At 37.1% G+C, this 22,854-nt stretch overlaps 1 protein-coding gene across 3 annotated transcripts in view; it reads left to right on the top strand.

Moving 5' to 3' along the window:
• The first annotated feature begins 2,444 nt into the window (after nt 1-2,444).
• LOC150110341 (KICSTOR complex protein kaptin-like) overlaps nt 2,445-22,854 on the top strand; it is a 252,785-nt gene continuing 232,375 nt past the window's right edge. Inside the window, exons 1-2 of one of the 3 annotated variants that reach the window (XM_090393074.1) lie at nt 2,478-2,525; nt 2,613-2,913. The gene's annotated coding sequence lies outside the window, so the exon portion shown is untranslated. The other 2 variants (XM_090393083.1, XM_090393065.1) reach the window with 2 other exon arrangements.

Raw genomic sequence — 22,854 nt, forward strand, 5'->3', positions numbered from 1 at the left:
CACAGCTTTTGGGTGTGCCCGAATTTTTGACATCTGTGACATTGCCCTGCCGATGCCTTCTTCCAGAGGCTCGGTTGTAATTTTGAGCCTGCAAATATCTGTTGCCTTATATATCCTTTTCTGTGTGCTGCTGATTTCGACCAACACTAGCGGCATTGGCCTTTTATCAGATCTCAGCATCCTGCTGACTTTGATTGGGGTCAGTCCTTGACTGATGAGGTCAGCAGTGATCTCATCAGTTGTGGTACCCTCAGCAACCCCTCTAAGCACCACTTTAAGATTTTTCTCGCTTGCTGGCGTGAAGGTATGGAAGGGTAATTTGGAGTTATCCAGCATTTTTCGTCATCTTACGATAATCCGAAACAGTAGTAGGATTAATCTTTGCACGCTCATCAATATTTCTTGCCATGGATAAATTGATGTTTTGTTCTCCTAGCGACCTAGAGACCGTAGTCCGCTTTTTTTTGTCTCGGAGGATAACTGGATGGGACCTTTTCTTTTCTATCTTGGGTAACTTGTGTATCATGTGTTGCTACATCCTCTTTCATATCATCTTCAGATATACTATGTCTTTTATTTGATTGTTCCTCCTGCCAGCAGTTGTACTGGCATGGAGTCCTTGAAGATGGAACAGGTGTGAAATCCCCTTCAGTGTCCACATCATTCTTCTCCCTTGTCATTAACTTTAGTGAAGAGATTCAGACAGTCAGGATATTCTGTCTCAAATTTCTTTAAGGTGAATTTAAGAACTTCAAGTGTCAGATATTTGTTTAAATTTTGAATGGCGTCTTTAATGTCTTTTACGTTCTCCACCATTGCACACTGTATACTGTCAATGAATATCTGGGGACTTTAGATAATCCTGTAGACTTTGGAGGGTCCACTGATAAATCCCATAGACACACACGTGTGTCTACCGGCAAAACAATATATGTTGGAGTTTATGATGCCCTAATAATAGGAAAAAGGATCGTCAAGAACTCACTTGGGCATATAGCTAAAACCTCCCTCCCTAAAGTACCATTAATCCACCACTGGTCCTCTTTGTGGGTGGGGGCCTACACGGCTATCAGACCTCGTGCATATTTCATGCAGAGATGGAGACGGTAGGTTTCGAAGTGTTAGCGCCAGTGCAATATGCGATTCCCGAAAAACCTTATATAAAATTTAATTAGGCACAGTCTAAAAATAATACATCCGGACACGTCAAAAGTCTCACTCCACACAACTTCGCGTTTTTACTTTATATTTGGTCTATGCGTAAAGGCACTCTCTCCCAGCGATGCACATGTCGTCATTTACTGCCAGCGAATAGTATTTTTATGTAAATTTTATTTGGCCTATGAGTCGAGTTTTCTTGGAGATAAGAGCTTTGCTACTACAGTATGAGATTAGCTTTAACTGGCACCTTAACACTGCTGCTATATTTTTAGACGTTGTCAAGGCCTTTGATAAGGTCTGGCATCAAGGCCTTATCTTCAAACTAATTGAAAATAATATCCCAATTAATGTAGTGAAACTCATATACTCATATATTAGTAAAAGATACATGCAAGTAAAACTCAACAGAATTGTGTCATCAAGGCGCAAAATTCTGGCGTGAGTACCTAAGGGTTCTCTTGTGGCCCCAATTCTTTTTACAACTTACATAGCAGATATTCCTCTCAATTCAAGAACAACTACTACGGCTCTTTATGCCAACGACACCGCTATTCTAACAAGAGATCGCTCAGTCCTCGCCTAGCAATCACCAGACTCCAAGGAAGTATCAATGAGCTATCAAACTTGTTCACCAACTGGAGGATTCAAGTGAACCCCCCCCTCAAAAGCTCAGCCATGCTGTTTTCAAGAAGAAAAGTCTGCAATAAAGAAGACATCCTGCTCTCTTGTCATAAGATCCCATGGCAATCAAAGACCAAACATCTTGGGGTATTAATGGATAAGAAACTCCTTTTTAACAAGCACATCAATCTCATTAGCTCCAAATCTTCCAAAGTAATAACACAGCTCTACCCATTGATCAACCACGAGAGCAAATTGAACCTACATATTAAATTGCTTCTTTACCGGATGGTAATACATCCAGTCATTACCTACGCCTCACCAGCATGGAGTCACACTTCAAGATCAAACATTTAGAAATTGCTGAGAATCCAAAGCCTTAGGATGGTCCTGGATGCACCGTGGTTCATCAGAAATTCACAGATTCACCGAGAAACTGGCATTCCATACATCTCCTCCTTTCTTCGTGATCTTGCAGAAAAATTCTTCCTGAAGTCAAGTTCACATTCAAACCCACTAAGCCTACAAGTTGTCAATTACAATGAAACTGATTACTACAAACACAATAAACCGAAGGCTATTCTTCTCTCAACTGATCATAGCTAACACAACTACCCCCAGAGGGCGAGCTTAATTGCTCACAAATCTCCCATTCCCAAAAACTCTCAATACAGATAAAGGGGAATATTACAGATAATATGAAAAGCACTAGTGCTTCACCCATCCTGTCAGTAATGTTAATGGTATGAGATTAGCGAACAATTTAAATTAAATTGGATAGTTTCATTTTGGGAAGTACATTGTATTTATTGGTGTTGTTTTTGTTGTAGGGCAATTAAAAATACGTATTTGCCGGAGAAGGGTCGTTCGAAGAGAACTGGGAGAAACCGTTTGAGTATTTTTAAGAGACATAAGTAGCGTAATAGGAATTACATTTCAATGCGGCTTCAAGATTCTATTGAAGGTGGTAGAGTTTCCTGATTTGTAAATTTTGTTTCCTGTAACTACACCAGTGTATAATTGCGGATGAATACATTGCCATAATGTACATGTCAGGAATTATCATTATTATTCATTTTCTGGTTGCCTGTCACGGGCAGCTAATGGTCAGTTATTCATTAGAAAGTAATGGTAAGTAAGGTGGATTTTTCTGTGGTTTAAACTGGAGGAAATGCGAGCGACCTAAAAATTTTGTAATGCCAACACACGATTTCTGGGTTATTTAGGAATTGTTGCATCGGAACTATAAGGATGCATGTCAGTTTGCCAAGAAAACGGCCGTTACCTTGTAATAGAGAATGTTACGTGATCATATGAGAAAGTATCCAGATAGATAGCTACTACACTGTAGACATTATATAGACCGTAATCTTCGGTATTTTCTGCTCGGATGCGCATTTCTGGTTCTGGGTCCTTGGAAAAAAAAAAAAAAGTGTTGAGGTCCGGTGATGCATGAAAGCCATATTGGCTTTGAGGGTTGATTATTAAGTACTGCGTTGTTTTTATTAGGACAAAAACTAAAAGTTATCGAAGTTTTGACAGCTTTGAAATTTCTAGGGAAATGATCCAGATTTTCCTAATACCAAGAAGAAAATATCGGAGCACTGGCCGAAGAGCTTAACAATATACACATATTCAAAAAAAAAAAAAGGAATCCATTTATTTTCTGAACAAGAAAATCATGCACAAAAGTAATTGTGAATATAATAAAGAATTTGACAATATCCAAAGAAAAAACAAAAACAATGGCATTCAAAGGAGAAAACCCAATAAGAAGTAAAATAGTGATAGATAATAAAATTCTAGAACAAGTAAACACTTTCAGATACTTGGGATGTGATCTATCATATAAAGAAGAAAAAGACATAGACACTAAAATATCAAACTTTGTCAAAGTAAATGGCATAATAAATTACTATTATTACTATTACTATTATTACGGGCAACTCCAGGGAGTCATTAGACTCATCGAGGGAGGCCCCAAATCATATTCATCACAACTATCTGACATTCATACAGTATCTATCATACCTCGCCTTAAACTCATTCACTGTCACAGCATCCACTACAGACTCAGGGAGCGCATTCCACTCATTCACTACTCTAAAAGTAAAGAACCCAGCTCTAACACCTTTACTAACCACACTTTTGCCCAGTTTCCATGGATGTCCCCTAGTCCTCCCACAACCAGCCCTGTTCTCAAAAATATCTTCTGAATTAATTTTATAGAAACCCTTCAGTAATTTGAATGTCTCAATCATATCTCCCCTCCTCTGCCTATCAACCAATTTTTGCAACCCACAAATCCTCAACCTGTTCTCATACGGTTCATTCCACAGACCTGCTATCATCTTGGTCACTCGCCTCTGGATCCTCTCCACCTCCTCCCCATCAAGAAGAAACCTAGGTGACCAAATCTGAGCACAGTAGTCTAGATGGGGTCTTATCAAGGCTCGATAGAGAGGAACAATAACCTGCTTGTCTCTGCTTGTCAACGTATTCTTCAGCAACCAAGTGATTTGATGAGCTGTTTTGGTCACTTTTGCAATGTGTCCCCTAAATTTCAATTCCCTATTCACCAACACTCCTAAATCTCGTGCCTCATCAATTTCCTGGAGCAGGGTTCCACCAATGCAGTAAACTGCCTCCAATCTTTTCACCCCAAAATGCATAACCTTACATTTTGCCACATTAAACTGACATCCATTCTCCTTAGCCCAGACCTCCAATCTATCCAAATCATCCTGCAAAATTTTGACGTCATCTGCATTCACTATTGCCCTACCCAACTTCGCATCATCCGCAAACAAATGAACTGTTCCTCTCAGATCATTTCCTATATCATTTATGAACAAATCAAACAGCACTGGTCCAAGAACAGATCCTTGTGGCACACCACTAGTCACAGGCCGTCTTGTGGACTCTACTCCCGAGTAAACCACTCTCTGATATCTCTCCGTCAACCACCCTCCTATCCATCTCACCAACCCTATGTTAATAATATTATAATTTTGTACTTATAATTATAATTATAATTTTGTACCAGGGATGGCTTAAATAATATATTTAAGCCATCCCTGGTACAAAAACACACTAGAATCAGACTATATAATGTCTTGTCAAAACCAACTCTACTATATGGAAGCGAGACATGGACCATGAAAAGGAAAGATGAAAAACGAATTCAAACAGCAGAAATGAAGTTTCTCAGAAAAACAGCTGGATATACCAAGTGGGACGACAGAACAAATGAAGAAAGCTTACAATCCCTGAAAATAAAACCAATTAATTACTACATAAGACAGTATAAACAAAAATGGCTAGAACATTTAAATCGAATGGACAACAGCAGACTACCAAAAATATTATACAGATACAAAATAAGTGGAAAAAGAAGAATCGGAAGACCAAGAAAGAGATGGCATGAGACCAGAACAGGCCACATGGCCTAAATTCCATGTTAAGAAGAAGAAGAAGAAAGATAAAGAATTTGATTGAATTATTTATTGAATAATAAGGAATTAGAAAGGCATTCAACAAAATACATTAAAGTAGATATAGATAAACCAAAATAACAATCTCTGTATGGGTTTTATAAATTTAAACAAAAACATTTGACATTATACTGTTAAAATATAATAACTATGTCAGAAAACAGAAATGGAGCTAATTAAAAAATGTTATTCCTTCCCCCACAGAGTCCTAGAGTTATCACAGAGGGCTACTTACTTCACACCACATTAATCAACTTTCCGAATAACTTTTGTATGTCAATTGTATGTGTTCTCTGTGATCATTTTGTCTGTTTTGTAGGAAGGAAAAAACACATCTACTCCCATATGAGACTTGCTGTAAAGCTCTGTTAAGGTTTTTCACTGATGGGATTTGATTTGAGGTCTTTCCTATCATAGGACATTGTTGCTACTTTCTAAGTTATGGAGGCAAAGTCAATGTATACAAATAACAGGTATTTAATATACACAGAACAAGAACAAACTGAAGCAATACAATGTAGTTAGACAAACAAAGCAACTCATTAAGTCCCACTTTATTTAACTTAATGATAATAAAGAATAAAATAAACCAAATGGAAAGCATGAAATACAAATTAAAAATGAAAAAAATTAATAGTAATCAGATTGGCTATTACTTGACACCTCCAGGTAATAGTCAATGGGAGATATGCAGAAAATCTTCCCAATTTGGTGAGAATTTTTAATGTAGTGGGGTGTGAAGGCCTTCATTTGCAACATGGATAATTTCTATAACAAGATCATCCCCAGAAGAAATACAAACTGGTCAGTATTTTGATGCCTCTGTTCTGTTACTACCCTTTTGCATATTTATTTGCAATGATACTGCCCTACCTTTCTTCCACTCTTCCAGTTGCAAATATTTCATTAAACATTAAGATGAATGGTATTGTCAATTCTTAGTGCATTCCTTGAAAACACATTTCAAGTCTTACCAGTTCCACCTGTCTTACATTTAGAGTATTTAATTTTCTAAACACTAATTTTCTTGTAATCCATCACCTCTCCATCATTGTAGGAATAAAACATGTTTTACCTGGATGTAATATCTTAATAAATTTACATCATTTCTCTGTTACTTCCATTGGTCACATTTTCTATCTGATGATGTCGTTCATCCACCACCAATTCTCCATTCATTTCTTCTCTTGACTGCGTAATAAAATACTTTGTTATTTTTCTGATTTCTAAATCTAATATATCTGATTCCTATTTGATTTCTAATTCTAATATATCTAATTCCTTATGCATTTAGACTCCTGCATGCCTATTCATTCCATAAGTCAGGACTATGTGATTATTCTCTCATCAGCTGGGGAAAAGGATGTCATCTCATTCACACCTTTGATTGTAATTTTCTCTCTTTCTCTCAAGAATTTCAGGAATTTGGCCCTCAGGAATTTCAGAAGTTAATCGTCCTTATTACTGGGTGCTATTTCTCTGTCTAGTCTCTGCTATAATAACAAAACTTTCTAATAATGATCACTTGTACTTGCTAAGGTAGTTTGCCAAAACAGTTCTCTTATTGTTACATAACTCCGACATGGAATGCTGCAACTTTATATAGCACAATAAATGCCATGTGCAGGCTGGAGTCAAGAGCAAAGTGTTAATTTGATATTCTTCTCAAAGAGCTGGAGGTTGTAGTCTTTGCAGAACACTTCATGATGGAGAGTGTTCCACAGAACCAAAATGGAATGAAGGATTCACTAGTTTGGTGAGACTTCAAGTCACTTGTAAAAGGATGTTTGTCAGCATTACTGGTGATTCTATAAGTTTAGCAGGTATGAGGGAAGGACATAATGGATGCTAGTTTTGCTGAACATTGCAAAAACTGATCATCTGCAAGACAGTGGCTGAAGAGTATCTGAGAGAGGAGTGCTAATCAACCAAACTGTTCTCTTCTGAAGAGCATCATGAATTTTTAGAGAGGATTTAGGTGCACCATCCCATATGTGAGAGTAGTATTCCAAGGTTGGGAGGATTTGTACAGAGTAAGTAATTGGACAAATAAAATGTAACTTCTTGAGTGGAGAAAAAAAAAAAGGATGCCAAGTTTTTTGCAAAGCTGAGGATGCTATAGTAAGGATGTAATTATTCCAGGAAAGGCTAGGAGTAAGATTCGGTCCAAGTAGAAAGATCTGAACTTGAGTGTTGAGTTGAGAGTTATCAAAAAATTTACAATATTGTGTTATGAGAATTTTATTGTTTAGTCATGTGATTTTTGTATTTAAAAAGAAGCATTCTACGAGATATCAAACTTTTGACTATATGGTGTAGACAACCCACATTATGCAATATTTACCAGGGGGAGGTAAAATTTTGTCTTTGTTGGCAGAAAAGGCAAACTCAAGGCAGTTAACTCAGATAAGGCTAACCACCTGGGTATCAGTTATCTTTGTGCTTTAGTTTCAATTGATCTTTTGGTCGTTCATCTATGAGATTGGTGAAAAACAAAAACTGATAGCCTTTGGCTATATGATGATATAAAAAAAGCTGAAACCTTTTTTCTATCTCTCATACTATCTATCTCTATGTCTTTTCTTTCTCCTATTACTATCAGGCTCTCTTGCACCCCTATACTAACTACTCTAGGCCTATGAGAGTGGTCTGAAAAGTTCTCAGCATCGACCATAGATGGTAACACTATTGGCAAGATTTTTTTATTTCCAAGTCGGTACATCTGTCATAAGCATCCATGTGAAATCACAAGTCATTCTGTGAAGTAGTTTGTTTTATACAGCTGTCTGAAGCAAAAGTGTTGTGTATCCCTTGAAATGGATAAAATTGAGTTATCGTGCAGTTATAAAATTCTTTGTAAAAGAAGGTTTAATGGCAAAAGAAATTCATAAAAGTTTATGGGCAATCTTCTCCTTCATTTTCGACAATTAAGAAATGGGCTGCCAAGTATAAATGTGGCTGTACCAGCCTTGAAGATGATCCACGTGAAGGATGTCCAAAAAAGTGTAACAACACCAGAAATCATTGATCAAGTGCACGGTATGGTATTGGATGACCGCCGAGTCAAAGTACGTGAAATTGCTGAGACTATAGGCATTTCAAAAGAACGTGTAGGATATATTTTTCACGAAGAATTGCAAATCAAAAAGCTTTGCACAAGATGGGTGCTGCGCTTGCTCACTGCAGATCATAAACGCACTCACATGAAAATCTCTGAACACTGCTTGGAGCGTTTTAACAAGAATAAAACTGATTTTGTGCATTGACTTATTACTGTGGATGAGACTTGGATTCACCATTACATACCAGAATAAACAGCAGTCAAAAGTCAAAAGTGGACAAAAGCCAGTTGTTCAGCACCAAAGAAGACAAAGTCGGTTCCATCAACAGGAAAGGTCATGACATCGGTGTTTTGGGATGCTAAAGGCATTTTGTTTGTTAATTATCTTGAAAAGGGCAAAACAATAACCAGGGAATATTATTTCGATCTTTTAACCAGACTAGATGAAAAAATTCGTGAGAAAAGACCCGGTTTGCAGAAGAAAAAAAAATCATCTTTCATTAGGACAATGCACCCGCCCACAAAAGTGTTTTAACAATGGGAAAATTAAGGGATCTGCACTATGAACTGTTGGAACATCCACCCTGTTCTCCAGATTTGGCTCCCTCTGACTTCTATCTCTTCCCAAAACTAAAACTCTTCCTTGCTGGTCAGTGTTTTTTCTTCGAATCAAGAGGTGATTGCAGGCTGTAGAGGGATATTTTTCAGATCTTACTGAGAACCACTACAGGGACAGGATAATGGCACTGGAGCATCGCTGGAATAAATGTATTAGTCTTAAGGGAGATTATCTTGAAAATAAAAATAATTTTGAAATTATAAATTCATTTTTTCATTGTTAGGCCAAGAACTTTTCAGACCACCCTCATATGATAAGCACCCCTTTACTTTTCACATCAATAAAGGTCTAAACTGCTCTGGGTAGTGACCCTTCCTTTAACGCATAGCATTATACATGTCCATAAGGATGTGTACTTTGCACCATGGGATATTAAGACAAGTGATGTGAAGTGATTAGCCTCTGTATACAAGTAGCCCAGTTTTAAAGTTACTTCACTCACAAACTTTGTTTGCTTACACTTGGATAAAGGATTAAACCAAGAATTTAATTTCATCTTTCTTTTTGGCATCTTTAATTTATATATGGATCACATTATGATGGAAAGTAGCATTAGGTCTGATATCAAAATTGGAATTATTCAACTCAGCTGTTTACTTTATGCAAATAGTACCGTACTAGTTCTCCTGAACAAACCCAGCAGAAGTCTGCAGGATTTAACTAAATGTATAGAAAGGCATAGTTGTTGATTATTCATAATAGCACTTCATGGTATAAACAACATCAATAGAGGAAAAAATAATTTATTAAACTTATTTCACTCTTTTTTCTACCCAGCATCTTGAGAGCACAAACTATAACTCTGAAACATTCATTAGAAATAGTTCAGGTTGTAACTGAAACAGAACTGATATCCTAACATGGCACACTCAATGGGTCAGTAAACATAAAATTGAGTTGGAGAAGTCAGGCTATCTGGTCTCAGAATCACTGTCTCCCAGACTCATACTTGTTAATGTTGAGGGAGTGCTTCGTAGTAGATGCTGATTCTAAAAATAGTTTCTCAGAGACTTATAGCAACATCTGTACAATACTGATGTCTTCCTCTATTTTATCCTGTGCGAAGCAGAATCCAGAGCAATGTCTGCTAGGTATGACTTTCCATAGAGATGTTTTTGGATGTAATTTTTGTGTTCTTCAAGGTGGATGTTAATTAATCTATCGGATTGTCAAAATTAGGCCACACTGCAGCACAAGGACTTTTATACACTCTGCTATGTGCAAGAGGATGAAGTTGATTTTCTAATGGATGAAGGAAGCTATCTGAATGAGTTATTTGAAAGTGGCATGGTGATCATATTTGTAGAGAACTTTAACTATCTTTTCTGATGTAATCTTAATATATGGGATAGGAATAGTTTTGCTGTGATGCTGTGTGTTGGATGTGGGGTGTATGCAGTGTTTTATCTATTTTATACAGGCTGTAGTTGTACCAAAAAAGTGTTGTGAAAGTCCCTGAGCTGAGTTTTTATGAATTAATAAATTAACTAATAAAACTAGTTTATACTTTTTACCTGATTAATAAATAAATATTATATTTTTCTCTCTTGACCCATGAAGTGCAATTCTGAATTCAATAACTAAATTGAATAATACCTGTAACAAGTTTGGTATGAAAATCAGTAATAAAAAGATAAACCATTGTAAATTATTTGGTCGCTTAACATTAAAATTGAGTTATATTCTTTTAGTTTATTAGTCGACCATAAATATTAAAAGATCTACACAATTGTCAACAAGTTTTGCCAGCTATTCTGTCTAGCTTCTTCAGGACAAGAAAGTCAGTACAATACCATTTACTAGTAAAAAAAAGAGAAGAATAGAGTAGCACAGTCAAATCAAGTAAAATTAAAACTGACGCATAACATCATAGGCATGGAGCGTGGAGTCTCAGTCATTGTTTGTTGAGCGTGTTGTATAGATTTTTGCAAAATAAAATTCTGGTAAGCTAAGTGAATTTATAAGGCTTTTCCATATGTCTTTCAATATCATACCTTAATTTCTGTTTAGATTATCTGCTGTCTGGAGTACAACTGCAGCTTCTTTAAAGTTTCTACATCTAAAATCCTCTTCTATATAAAGCATGGAGCTGTTATCCCAATCGATGGAGTGGTGAGACATCGAAAAATGATGGTCTAATCCTGAAGTGTCTGTTGTTAACATCTCCTATGTTCTTTTTTTTTTTTTTTTTTGAATTTCTAGGCTTCTTGAAGTTTGGCCTATATAATTTAACCCACAGGAACATGAGATGTTGTATACACACCAGCGTTTTTGTAAAAGGCATTACTGTCTTTAGGAGATCTTAAGATGTGTCGTATAGTTTTGACAGGTTTAAAAGCAACTCTGATGTTGAAAGACCTCATGAGTTTGGCTATTTTTGTTGAAACTGATCCGGCATAAGGGATGGCGACAGACGATGCATATTGTGTGACAGGAGGTAGTTGCTGTGAATTGTTCCTATGAAAAATCTTTTGGATTATATTTTGTGGATAACTGTTGTTTACCAATGTTTGAGAAATGAAAGTGAGTTCATCAAGGAGATCTTTTTCTTTTGAGATAATATTGGTTGCTCTATTTTTAAGCATGTATAATGCTGAGTTTTTGTGCATAATGGTGAGCTGATTTGAAATTAGGTAACGTCCAGTGTCTGTAGGTTTTCGATATATTGTGAGCCAGATTTGTCCATTCTCTTGTTTCTTTATTAGTGTATCTAGAAAAGGTAATTGATTATTCTTTTCCAGCTCTAAACCGTTGATTTAGTGAAATTAGATGATATATTCATTATTTGGAAAGACACAGAAAACACCTTATTTGAGTTCCTTACAAAAATAAATTCCTTTCACCAGAAAATACAGTTCATTAGAGTGGAAAAGAACAATCAATTACCTTTTCTAGATACACTAATAAAGAAACAAGAGAATGGACAAATCCAGTTCACAATATATCGAAAACCTACAGACACTGGACGTTACCTACATTTCAAATCAGCTCACCATTATGCATAAAAACTCAGCATTATACATATGCTTAAAAATAGAGCAACCAACATTATCTCAAAAGAAAAGGATCTCCTTGATGAACTCACTCTAATTTCTCAAACATTGGTAAACAACGGTTATCCACAAAATATAATCCAAAAGATTCTTCATAGGAACAATCCACAGCAACACAATATGCATCATCTATCGCCATCCCTTGTGCCAGATCAGTTTCAACAAAAATAGCCAAACTCATGAGGTCTTTCAACGTCAGAGTTGCTTTTAAACCTGTCAAAACTATATGATACATCTTAAGATCTCCTAAGGACAGTAATGCCTTTTACAAATACGCTGGTGTGTATACAACATCCCATGTTCCTGTGGGTTAAATTATATAGGCTAAACTTCAAGAAGCCTAGATATTTGAAAAAAAAAAAAGAACATATAAGAGATGTTAAAAACAATAGAACAGACATGTCAGAATTAGCCCATCATTTTTCGATGTCTCACCACTCCATCGATTGGGCTGTTATATTGAGCTGTTATCCCAATCGATGGAGTGGTGAGACATCGAAAAATGATGGGCTAATTCTGACGTGTCTGTTCTATTGTTTTTAACATCTCTTATATGTTCTTTTTTTTTTTTCAAATATCTAGGCTTCTTGAAGTTTTGCCTATATAATTTAACCCACAGGAACATGGGATGTTGTATACACACCAGCGTATTTGTAAAAGGCATTACTGTCCTTAGGAGATCTTAAGATGTGTCGTATAGTTTTGACAGGTTTAAAAGCAACTCTGACATTGAAAGACTTCAGCCTGATATAGAAGAGGATTTTAGATGTAGAAACTTCAAAGAAGCTACAGTTGTACTCCGGATAGGAGATAATCTAAACAGAAATCAAGGTATGATACTGAAAGACATCTGGAAAAGCCTTATAAATTCACTTAGCTTACCAGAATTTTATTTCGCTAAAAACTATACAACACGCTCAACAAACAATGACTGAAACTCCACGCTCCATGCATATGATGTTGCGCTTCAGTTTTAATTTTACTTGATTTGACTGTGCTACTCCATTCTTCTCTTTTTTACTAGTAAACAGTATTGTACTGACTTTCTTGTCGTGAAGAAGCCAGACAGAATAGCTGGCGAAACTTGTTGACAATTGTGTAGATCTTTTAATATTTATGGTCAACTAATAAACCAAAAGAATATAACTCAATTTTAAAAAGATAAACTATTGAAAATAGGCAGGAATACCGAAAACATCAACTTCATCTTTAATAGAGAGCCTATAGAACAAGTTAAACATTTCCGTTATTTAGGCATGATATTTAGTAAAATTGGCAAACTTATCCTTTCAGAATAAGTTTTTAGATGTGCTGATAGTTTGATCTCATCTGCTTCATGCTTTGAAGGATGTTGAATATTTTGATGAAAACCAATTATGATATGCCTGTTTCTTTTCTTCTATATCTTAGCACACCTCTTGAGAATCTTAAGATTATTATTATTATCCCAAGATCCCATGGAGTCACAGACTCATCTAGGAGGTCCCTTTTGTCATTCACACAGCTTATACTGTACCTTAAACACATTGAAATTCTAGGTATTATTATTGGAAAAATTTCCATGTTACTCTTCTAAATAAATATTAATTTTTATGGCTATTTTGGTTTAGGAGTGCCCCTTTTTATAATGTCATTGACTTTTTACTCAATTTTTAGGGACATTATTGGTGTTTTAAAGACAGATACATGACGAATATATGGAGGAATAATCCTACAATGGTACATCCAAAATTATTCTTCCCATATATTCTTCATGTATCTATCTTTAAAACGCCAATAATGTCCCTAAAAATTGAGTAAAAAGCCAGTGACATTATAAAAAGGCGTACTCCTAAACAAAAATAGGCAAAAATAATCATAGAAGTGAACATTCAAATTCTCTGCAGATACCACACTCTCAAGCAGTGCATTCCAATCATTCACAATTCTCCATGCAAAAAACCCACTTCTCACTCCCCTGCTCACATCTTCCTTATATTGCGTCCAGGGATAACCTCCTGTTCTCCCCCATCTCCCACCATTTTATGGAAAACCTCTTCAACATTTATCCTATAACTACTCATTACTAAACATGTATGTCTCTATCATATCACCTTTCTTTCTCCTGTCCTCTAGACTCTGCAAATTGCATTGTCTCAATCATTCTTCATATTCAACATTCCAGAGATCAGAAACTGTTTTGGTTAATCACCTCTTGGACTCTTTCAAACATCTCTATATCCTTTTGGGAAAAAAAGACCAAACCTGTGTAGAGTAATCCATATGTGGCCTAATTATACAGAGTATTATACAACCAGAATCTCATTACTTCTACAAGTCAGTGTCTTCTGCATTATTCCCAGAATTCATTGTGTTCTCCTCACAATTTTGGCAGCACGTCCTCTAAAGTTCAGATCCTTATCCACCATCACCCCAAGATTTCTTATTTCCTTCACATCCAACAATATATCCCCGCTATGCATTAATTCTACATTCTATCTTTGTTTCCCAAATGTTAAAGATACCAAGCTATTTTAAACCTGGTTTTACTCCATTTCCCAAGTAAGCAAACAGACAAATAAGTCAAGTTTGCACCTGCAAGTGTTGCAAGTCTAGCTGACCCTGCACGTAGTGCAAGACCAAGGCAACTCATGGTAAAAGTAGAATAAGCTCTGATCACTAATCTTAATATTTACCCATTAGTGATCAGAGCTTATCCTACTTTTACTGAGTTGCCTTGGTCTTGCACTATGTGCAGGGTCAGCTAGACTTGCAACACTTGCAGGCGCAAACTTGACTTATTTGTCTGTTTGCTTACTTAGGAAATGGAGTAAAACCAGGTTTAAAATAGCTTGGTATCTTTTACATTTATTATACCCAAGGTAAAATACTTTCTACATTTGTTTCCCAAATTTTAAAATCTTACATTTTGCAACATCGAGCTGTTATCCCCACTCCATGCTCATTCGCTCAATCTATTCGTCTTTTTCTTCTTGTAAGGCCACAACATCTGCTCTGCTCCTCATAGTTCATCCCAACTTTGCATCATCTGCAAACAACTGAATATCCCCATTCAAATCTTCCCCAATATCATTAACATATAGGTTAAACAGCAATGGACTTAACAACAGAGGCACAGCACTGGTGGCTTTCCTCTACTGGGATATTGCTCCTCCATCATACATAACTTGTTGATACCTGTCAGTCAGGTAGCAGATCTCCAGTCCATTGCACTAATGTAATAACCAACCCCATCCACTCTAGTTTCACTATCAACTTGTCGTGTAATCTATCAAAAGCTTTTGCAAAATCTAAGTATACTACTGTGTATCCATCTTCTGCATCCATTGCTGCTGTCACGTTATTGTAATACGTAAGTAGATTACTAAAACATGACCTCCCTTTAGAAGATCCGTGATGTCCATCAAAGATAATACCACTGTTGTTAACCCTCTTGGTCCTGATTCTCACCAGTCTCTCCAACACTTTAACCACAACACCTGACACACAGATTAGTGTATAATTTGATGCTTGAATTTTGTCACCTCCTTTGTGAAGTGGGACAGTCTCACATTTGTTTCCACTCCTTGGGAACTTAATCCATTGTAAGGCTCATATTACACAAATATGTCAAGGCAGATGTCAACTCCATGGCACATTCCTTCAAAATATGCAGTGATATATCACATATTTTTTGATATATCACCGCAAAATATGTGGTGATTAATAAGTCCCACAGCCTTATTAATATCAACTTTGCTTAATTCTACATATACTTCTTCATCACTCACAGTCAGTCTGTTCTCCTTATTATCCACTGTTCTGAGTATCTATGATAATGCATTCACAAGGATGAAAAACCTGTATGAACTTCTCATTAAACATCTCAACTATATCCTCCTCAGCAGTTATCCTTATATCATTTTCTCCACTCAGTGCCATCCTACCATAATCACTGTTATTTTTTGCTGACTATTAATCAAAAGAACTCCTTGGGATTCTTTTTTTGCTTCATTAGCTAACTGCTGTTCATACTGAATTTTTCCTACCTTTACCAACCAAGTCCCCCCCCCTCCTTACCTATTATTCCCTCCACAGTTGTTTCTTTTTTTGCAGCTTGAGCTGCAAAAAAAGAAACAACTGTGGAGGGAATTTAAAGAGAAAGGTGACCTGCAGGCACACGAATGGTATAAAGCGCAGGCCAGAAGGGTAACGAGTGTGGTAAGAAAAGCAAAAGCGGATTATGAAAGGAAACTAACTATGCAAGCTAAAAAGAATTCCAAACAGTTCTTTAAATATGATGCAAGCAAAAAAAAAAAACTGTACACGGCAGAATGACTTTAAGGAATGCTGATGGTAAAGAGGTCACTGAATCAGTCGATATAGTGGAATTACTGAGTGAGCACTTTGCATAAGTATATCATCCAGGTGATGACATTGAAACAATGAAGGAACCATTAGTTTATATGGGAATTGTGATGAATGAAGTGGAGGTGAATAGTCTATTACAGAACCTTAATGTGAATACATTTGTGGGATTGGATGGTATACTGGCACGGGTCTTACATGAAGTGGCTAAAGAATTATCAGTGCCCTTGACCATGTTGTTCAATCTGAGTCTCGGGTCTGGTTTAGTCCCAAAGGGATGGAAAGAGGGGAAAATAGTTCCACTGCATAAAGGAGGATCCAAGACTACTGTTGCAAATTACCGACCGATCAGCATATCAGGAGTCGTCGTAAAGGTCTTGGAGAAAGTAGTCAAGGGAAAAATACAGGAATGGATTGATGAAAATGAGATACTGGATGGGGGAAAGCATGGTTTTATGAAGGGTAGATCATGCCTCAGTAACTTACTCAGGTTTTATAACACAGTGACGGCTGAACTGGATAAGGGTTTACAGTGATTCTGTTGATGGGTTTACAGTGATTCTGTTGGACCTGGCTAAAGCCTTTGACAGGATACCACATGGAATTCTAATCCGTAAACTGCAACATATGGGAATGGATATAGGGTTGGTGTTCAGGAGTAGAATCCAAAAGACAGCCTGTGACTAGTGGTGTGCCGCTGGATTCTGTTCTTGGACCACTGCTGTTTAATTTGTTCATTAACAATATAGGGAAGGATCTAAGAGGAACGGTTCATTTATTCACTGATGATGCAAAGTTGGGTAGGGCAATAGTGAATGCAGAAGATGTCAAAATCTTGCAGGATTATTTGGATATATTGGAGTTTTGGGCTAAGGAGAATGGATGTGAATTTAATGTGACAAAATGTAAGGTTATGCATTTTGGGGTGAAAAGATTAGCAGCACTATACCACATTGGTGGAACTGTACTCCAGGAGATTGATGAGGGCAGGGATTTGGGAGTGTTGGTGGATAGGGAGATGAAGTTTAGGAGACACATTGCAAAAGTGGCTAAATCAGCTCATCAAATCACTTGGTTGTTGAAAAATACTTTGACGAGCAGAGACAAGCAAGTTATAGTTCCTCTGTACCGAGCCTTGATAAGACCTCATCTCAACTACTGTGCCCAGATTTAGTCACCTAGGTTTCTTCTTGATGGGGAGGAGGTGGAGAGGATCCAGAAGCGAGTGACCAAGATGATAGCAGGTCTATGGAATGAACCTTATGAGAACAGGTTGAAGATTTGTGGGTTGCAGAAATTGGTTGATAGGCAGAAAAGGGAGATATGATTGAGACATTCATCCTGAAGGGTTTCTATAGGATTAATTCAGAAGATATTTTTGAGAACAGGACTGGTGGTGGGAGAACTAGGGGACATCTATGGAAGCTGGGCAAGAGTGTGGTTAGCAAGGGTGTTAGAGCTGGGTTCTTTACTTTTAGAATGGTAAATGAGTGGAATAAGCTGCCAGAGTCTGTTGTGGGTGCTATGACAGTGAATGAGTTCAAGGCTAGGTATGATAGATATTGTGAGAATCTCGAATAGTTGTGTGGACATGATGTTTAGGGCCTCCCTCGATGAGTCTAAGGACTCCCTGGAGTCACCCGTAATAATAATAATTATTACTACTTTTATATTGCTTCCATGATGCCCTTTTTTTCTCTGAATTGCATTCTTAATCTTTTCATTCATGAATTTCACACCTACCTTATTTAATCTTCTGACCTTTGGGATACATTTAGACATTGCTTCTACTGGATAGTTCTCCTCATTCCATGCTATAGCTCTACACTGTAGCATGGAATGAGTTTCTCATAATCACCAGCCTTATAGTTCCACATATACCTTTTTTCCTCACAGAAGTCCTCACATGACTTACAAGCACCCAGGTAATCACTTCATGGTCACTCTCACCAACTGGAGAGTGATTTGATACCTCATTTATAATTACATTCTCTGATGAGATGATCAAATCCAAGATGCTCAATCCTCGTGTGCCCTCTGTTACATACTGCCTGAGGTAGTTGTTCCTCAAAAACTCACTCATTTTCTTTACTTTCAGTGCTATATCATCATTCCAGTGTATATTGGCATAATTAAAATGATCATAATGATCACCCTTTTCTTATTTGCTTGGCCAGTTTGAATATGCACATTATCAGGTCTATAACAACATCTGACTAAGTGTTTCATTCTATTCATCTCTATCTCACATCATACTGTCTCAAAACTAGTGGCACTATTTCCCTCTTTCATCTCTATCTTGTATTGACTTTCTCTTTCTCTATCATCAATAGCACTCCCTCCCCTCCCTTTTTATCCTTTCTCTCTCTTCATGAAAGACAATATACCTTCCATCTCTATTCCTGTCAGGATGTCATCCTCATCCAACCATGTCTCACTTTTGCCAACTATTTTTGGGTGAACAAACATAATAATCAGTGCAATCATTTCATTTCCTTGTTTATGATACTTCTGGCATTCATATACAGTACAAACATAACAGCTCATTCCTGGATCTATAACAAGTTTCACTGATATCACCTTCCTTGGGCCATTTCTTTTTTTCTCCTTGCTCATCACAGAATCCTCTTCATATCCAGCTGTTTTTCTCTTTATCCCAGGTCATCTCCTTCCTTTTTTTTTGTCTACACACCCATTCACAAGATAAGAAACAAGAATTTAAAGTGGAACAGGGTGTAAATTTCCATGCCAAAAGAATTGCTTCAGTGATATGTTTAGTGCAGATGTTTGAATCAGAAGATTGAAAAAATAATCCAATGAAAATGACAGTACATTACTTTGAATGTTTATTTTTCACTTGGTTAGACTATAATAAATTTAGTTTAATCCTTTATCCAAGTGTGAGCAAACAAAGTTTGTGCCTGAAAATATCTTCAGGACTGAATATGGTGTTGTACTACCTTACTGGGGTAAGGTAGTACAACACCAGGCAATTCGTAGCAAAGGTGGACCAAGCTGACATTACTCCTATCCCAGTATCTCCCATAATGCAAAACACACCTCCTTGCGGATATGTATAATGTTATGCATTAAGGGATTGGCCACTACCCAGACTAGTTTCGACCTTTATTTAGGTCTCTTCAGTGGGAGCCAGGCCCAGTGGTGGAGATACCTGGCAGAAGCACTAGCGAGGTCATCTTTACCCAGAGGAGTTGCCAAAAGTTGTGCCACCTTTTTTTATTAAATTACTCTGGATTTAGAGAAAGATGTTAAACGTTTATTTTTCACTTGGTTAGACTATAATAAATTTAGTTTAATCCTTTATCCAAGTATGAGCAAACAAAGTTTGCACCTGAAAATATCTTCAGGACTGAATATGGTATTGTACTACCTTACTGGGGTAAGGGAGTACAACACCATCTGTGCAGTTGGAAAAAGAAAACCAGTTCAAATTGTACTAAGAATGTTGAACTGGAGAAAAATCAGTATTTGAAATAAGGAAATAAAAAAGCCAGACCTTTTTTTTATTTTTTATTTTTTATTTATTTTTTATTATTTTCAAGTGAAGTTGATGGCATGGGTTATTTCTGTTATTATTTCCTTGACCTTCATAGACTCACAAGATTCATCATGGGAGGTTCTATAGTGATCATTACAAGTCTATTGTACCACTCCTTAAACTCGTTCACTGTTTTCACTTTCATCACTTTCTCAGGCAATGTATTCCATGCTCCTACCACTCTCCATGCAAAAAATTTATTCTTACCCTTTTACTCACTACTTCCTTTTGCGACTTTCAGGGATGGCCACTTTGTCTTTGTTCCTTCCCAGGACTCATTTTACCATCTGAAAATTCTTCCCATTGTTAATCCAATTATAACCCTTCAACAGTTTAAATATCTCAATCACATACATTTTAAAAATTTATGGAATTTACAACCGTGTTAAAAAAACTTTTTTATTATCCCGACATTTCGATCTTTACATCAAGATCATCATCTGGAGCATACATCAATATACAAGACAAGCTGAGTTACATTAATAACTGTGTTATGGGTATGGGTGAGTGTGGCATTAAATTTAGCAAAATTAGTACATGTCTGACTTGGAATGAGTTCAGGGTCCCCTCCGAGGCTTATTTAATAATGTAACTCAACTTGTCTTGTATATTGATGCATGCTCCAGATGATGATGATCTTGATGTGAAGATCGAAACGTCGGGATAATAAAAAATTTTTTTTAACACGGTTGTAAATTCCATAAATTTTTAAAATGAATGCTGGTCACCGTGTAACTCTAAAAGAAAGGATCTCAATCACATCTCCACTTTGTCTTCTGTCCACCAAACTGCAGTTTACATCCCTCTAGTTTATCCTCATAATCAGTATTGTACAGTCCTGATATCATTTTTACTATCTGAGTTTGTCATAATCACTTGCCTTATAGTTCCACACATAACCCTTTCTCACTGAAGTCCTAGTATGGCTTGCCACCACCCAAGTGATCACCTCATAGTCTCTTTCATTAACTGAAGGACAATTTGAAACTTCATTTACAATAATATCTTCTGATGACATAATCAAATCTAAGACCCTTGATCCATGTGTGCCTCTTTTATGTACTGCTTAAGGTAGTTGTCCCTCTAAAACTCAAATTCATTCTCTTTGATTCCAGATGCTGTCTCTTCATTCCAGTCTATATTACCTCTTCATTCTTGAAATTGCTCATAACGATTATCCTTTTCTTATTGGCCATATCAGTTTGCCTAAACATTTCCCTCTTATTGCCTTCCACATCACCAGGTCTATAGCAAAGCCCTCCTAAACATTTCATCCTGTCCTCCTCCACTTCATACCATACTGCTGTTTGCTCCTTTCATCTCCACCCTAGATGGGCACAACTCCTCTGCCTTCACCAGTAGCACTCCTCCTCCTCCCTTTTTGCCTTGTCTGTCTTCACGAAAGACTATATATATATATATATATATCCCTTCATCTCTATTCTTGTCAGAATGTCATCCTTGTTCAACCATGTCTCACTTATTCTAACAATTTTTTGGGGAACAAATTCTATCAGTTCTACAATTTTATTTCTCTTGTTTTGAATATACTTCTAGCATTTGTAAACAGTCCGCACAGTTAGTCTAATGGCTATGCACTAGTCCTAGTGTGTCCTAGGTTTGATTCGCGTCAATGACGTGAAGCACTTAAGGATCTTCCTTAGCCATAGCCAAGTTAGCCGGCCTTGGGCATCGACAGCAGGGTTCCCCCCCCCCAGTTTATCTGACATATTTCATCTTGCAAGCAGGCAAACCAGCCCCGTGAAAACACATGGATTACAGTCATGAATATTGCCCTTAGGGGATGCAGCAGAGGAGTGGCAAACTAGCTGCATTAACATGCCAGAAATCCCCTCATTAGGAGGTGACTCAACCCATCCTAGACAGATGAGGAAGATAGGGTGGGATGGGATTTGTAAACATACACACTAGCTCATTTCTATTTCTTTAACAATCACCACTGATCCCACTTCTCGTATATGATTCCTCCACGTCCCCCCCCCACTCCTCTCTATCATCACTGATATTACCCCCCCCCCCCCAGAGCTAAATGTCACTCTCCCCACATCCTTGACTATCATTATTCTTTCTTGCACACTCACACATCCCCTTCTGAAACCATCTTCTACACTTCTCACACAGTATCTCCCTGTCCACCGTGATTCGCCCCATTTCCCTGTCTCTGTCTTGTGTTCCTTCACTCGTGCTACTCACATCTCCATTTGCAAACTCTTCTACCTTGCTCTTCCACAATACTTCTTGCTTCTTCAGGTCTTCCATTCACTTCAGTCATTATTTTATTTTGCAGCAATAGTTTCTCCAACTGACTCTCATCAGAATTCATTTAAATGTAGCCTATCACTTTTATGCAGAGTTGTGAGAGGATAAGGAGTTTATTTTGTGAATGTGTGGGATGAATAGATCTGTATAGCATATCATTCATAATCTTCACTTGCCTTCTCAACTCATTATTATCATGCCTGGGCAGCACACTGACGACCTTACCTACCACACTGTTATCCTTTACTCTATTTAACAGCCTCTTGACATCCCTCCTTACATCCTCCTTGTTACCATTCAAATCATTTGTGCCAACTACTTTCAACCCTTTTTCTCTTATACTCCTCTTATCCAGTTCTACAATCACCCTACTCATTCTACCTCCTGTCAAATGAACATTGTGCAGCTTTTCACATGTTATAACTCTCTAATCATCCAGTCCCCATCCATTGCTGCTCTCAAGTCATTCGATATTTCTTTCAAATCTATTGTCCCATTCTTCTTCACATTCTAATGCAATCTGCAATTTTCCTCAGTCGTTCCTCATATGTTTAATCTCTTGTCTCATCTTTTCAACCCTCTTTCATATCGTGTATTAGTTTTTCAGTACCATTTACACAAATCATATTTTTGCCACCTATCATGTTCACTATCTTATC

Source organism: Typopeltis vanoorti, chromosome 1 (genome assembly GCF_054136105.1).
Source record: "Typopeltis vanoorti isolate ZY-2024b chromosome 1, IOZ_Tvanoo_1.0, whole genome shotgun sequence".
In the NCBI taxonomy this organism is placed as follows: Eukaryota; Metazoa; Arthropoda; class Arachnida; order Uropygi; family Thelyphonidae; genus Typopeltis; species Typopeltis vanoorti.